The sequence below is a fragment of the Eptesicus fuscus genome, chromosome 10, assembly GCF_027574615.1.
Source record: "Eptesicus fuscus isolate TK198812 chromosome 10, DD_ASM_mEF_20220401, whole genome shotgun sequence".
NCBI lineage: Eukaryota > Metazoa > Chordata > Mammalia > Chiroptera > Vespertilionidae > Eptesicus > Eptesicus fuscus.
The window spans coordinates 46941606-46945240 of record NC_072482.1 but is presented as its reverse complement, the minus strand read 5'-3'; the positions used below and the strand labels follow the sequence as shown (position 1 = coordinate 46945240).

The window sequence follows — 3635 nt, the reverse complement described above, 5'->3', positions numbered from 1 at the left end:
GAATTCCCTTAATTCATCTGAGCCTCAGTTCCAGTATCTGCAAAATTGGTATAATAATAGTCTCTTTTTTATAAGATTGTTGTTAAACATTAAAATGAGGTAATGACTATAAATGGCAATGCACATATAATGCATAATACCTGTCACGCGATAAGTATCCAATAAATGACAATAACCTGTCACATCATTATTCATCCTGGACATTTTAATCTTAGGCTACATCTCTATCAAGCCCTTGATATGGACATTTTGGGTCAAAAAATTTTTGTGCAATGAGGTAATTTAAGGCAGGGTATTATTTACAATTAGAAACAATACAAGCATTCTCAGGTGCTAGTGTAACTTTCATAAGTGAGTTCTTGTAGTTGCACATAAAATATTTGAAGCAGTCATTTCTCCAAGCTCTGGGGAAAAGCTAGGGATATGCATTCTTAAGCATAGCATCTAGACAGGAGTCATCAAGTCTCTTTACTAATGGTTGCTTCAGAGGTGTCCGAGATACCTGTGAACTACCTGTGAACTGAAATCAGTTTGTCACCAAGAGAGACAGAGATAACCTGAAAAGGTTACTGTCATGTGTGGCTAAACTCCTGATTTCCAGCTAGCGCGCTGTGAACATCTTAACAAACAAGAAAATCACTGATTCAGTCATTCCTCTTCTCACCAAAACCATTTTCCATCTGTCAAAGAGACATAATCTCAACACGGTTTGTTGAGCATGGACAAAGACGAATAATCTTTGGTGTCCCTGTTATTGACTCGCTAAGTAAGTCCAAGAACAATGCCAAACAAACAGCCCTCAGCTGGTGTTTCTTGTTCAGATCTTATAGATTTTTTGGGAATGTCTAAATCATTAAGAAAAAAAATCATAAAGTCCATTCCCTATAATCCTATACAATAAGAGAGGAATATGCTAATTATCTGTTAATAAAAGAGGAATATGCTAATTATCTGTTATGCCCTGAGGCGTAACGATCAACCCTGTAATGACCAGATCACAGATCTGCAGGAGGGTGGGGCAGCGAACAACACGCGGGGCGGTGGAAAGCTACAGGATGGGGCAGGGCAGCAAGCTAGGGCAGGGGCTACAGGAGAGCGGGGCAGTGGGTGGAGAGCTACAGGAGGGCGGCAGCAACCTACTGGCGCATGGATTCGTGTGCAGGGCTACTAGTTGTATATATAAAGAAACATGCCCCAAAGAGGTTAAGGAATTCACCTGAAGTCAGAAGGCTATGGGCAAAACTATTTAGAAGGCATGGTCCCTGATAGTCTACCAGGCCTCTTTCCACTCTCCACATATATGACTTAAAAAAAGAAGAGACATTTGCATCTTTTTTTAATGCCAGATCTTATTTATTTGTTACTCTTAGAAAATCTCATTTTTTGACTGAACTCAAAGATAGAAGCCCTCAGAGAGGACAGCCTACGTCTCTTGGAAATCTGTTCCTGGCATTTATCTTTGGCCTCCTTCATTCTCTTGGCCAAAAGTTTAGCATATCCTGTGGCATCTTCCTTATTTTTTTTAACATACTGTTTCTTCAGAGCAATATGCCGATGTTTGTGCTGCAGGATGCATGGAGTAATAAGATGCTGAATCTTGGGTGCTCCGATCCTAGGTTTCTTACCTTCTTTATTTGGGGGCTTTCTCACACCATTTTGGAGGACATCATCTTTAGAGAGATTGAAGTTGTGGACTCTGCTAGCTCTTTTGGGACCTTGGCAACAAGGCACAGAAGTATCCGTGAGACCAGGAATATCTTTCTCCCCTTTCTTCACAGTGACCAAGTTAAAAACACTCCAACTGGCATTCACAATGCAACCCCAAACAGATTTGCATTTTCTTCCTCCAGTCCTTCTTGGTCTATAACAGAAATGTCCTTATTCAGTAGCAGGCAGTCACAACGATGGGTCAAGGCACCCTGCTTCATGGGGAAACCTAGTTTCAAATCACACAACCCTTCCATTCTTCACCCAGAGCTTCGGCAGAAAGTTCTATGGCCATACACTTCTTATAAAAAGTACAGAGTGTGTGTTCATCATCCACTTCAATCAGTTTCTGGCAGCCAGTGGCTGGGAAAGAGATGTTTAACTTCATCCTGAAGCAGCTGAAAGCCTTGGAGGCGCCACGAAAAAGAGCTGCTTCTCTTCTGATCCCAACGTGCATGAGTCAAAAGGCAGATTTTCATGGGGAGTTGCAAATCAGACCACTCTATTGAAACCAGTAATTTTATCCAATGTTTATTAAAACAAATCAAGTCATGCTACCCTGTTAACTTCGCCTAGTATCCTCGGTATACTATGGCCTAATAATAACATAAAAGATCAGAAATCTATTTAAGCAATGAGACAAGCCAGACCATGCAGAAATGCACAACTTGAATCCGATTTATAATTATAAAGTTCTTATGATAAAATTTTTGTTAAAAAAAATTACTTTTTCAGGTTTTCTCCAGTTAGCCCAGTTCCTTCCTCAATCACTTTTGTGAGATCTGTGCACACACACACACACACACACACACACACACACACTTCCCATCCCTCCCTTGTTTCTGCCAGGAATTGCACACTGCACTAATTTCAATAACACTTCTTCAACAAGGACAGCTGTTTTTGTTTGTTTGTTTTTGTTTTATTTCTGATTTGTAGGAAAGAAAGGAGAAGTCAGAGCCTTTCTCAGTACAGTGAAAAGCTACTCAGCTCCTTCTCAGAGCTGGGAAGGTGTGTGTGTAGGAGGCTGAAGAGAATTAAAACATCAAACAAGAATTTGTCTGTTCTCTATCAGTGTGAAAACTAATATAGAACTGGAAACCTTGCTTCACGCTTCCTTACCCCAGTGCCTGCAAAGCTCACATAGTACCCTATAACTCAAACAGAGAATGAGATGGCCTGAGGGCATTCTGCCAGGGAGTCAGGAGCAAGGCGAGACCAAATTCAAGCTTCCCTGGTACTGAAGACGACCATTAGCTTCCACTATTTCTGACTTTTCCACGCTTGCTATCTAATTATGTCACATCTTGAAAATGCAGCGAGAGAAAATTCCATTTCAGCTCTAATAATAGAAATGGGTAATATTTACCACTTCAACAGACTGTGCTGTGTTGTGAATGAAGGCTGCCTCTTCAGCCACATCATAGAGATGAAGTTGCTTTGGCAATAGTAGAGCATGTGGGAATTAGAAACCTAAGTAGACTATGGGAGTGATATGATTTTAAGAAAGTAATTTAATATAAATAGTGATGTTAAGTGGCAATCTCATCCATAAAAAATTGCATGTTGGAAAGGCAACTAAATGTCTATGTAGGGGGAAGGGGAAAGGCAATTTTAAAATGTTATTTTGAAGTATATTAGTGGCACCGAATCCTACTCTATTGAAAGATCAGATCATTTTTTCAAACAAAAGCATAGTCCATAAATAGTAATAGCAATATGCTGCATTCATCAAAAATAGGAGGAAATGCCAAGATGTCCTTGAGCCACAAATGTAAACAAAATCACTGAATTCTGTATAAAGCACAACTAGTGTGGTAGAGCATGAAGGAACAGCCTGAATGAAAGTTTTAATAAAGGGGTCTGAGGAGAAACACTGCATCAACTCTGCTTGGCTTTTCTCCCTGTTTAAGTCCACGATTTGCTAC

General features: G+C 40.1%; 1 pseudogene; it reads right to left on the bottom strand.

Annotated features, from left to right (window-relative positions):
* Positions 1-1353: 1353 nt before the first annotated feature.
* LOC129150637 (40S ribosomal protein S6-like) lies at positions 1354-2095 on the bottom strand (annotated as a pseudogene).
* Between the last annotated feature and the right edge of the window lie 1540 nt (positions 2096-3635).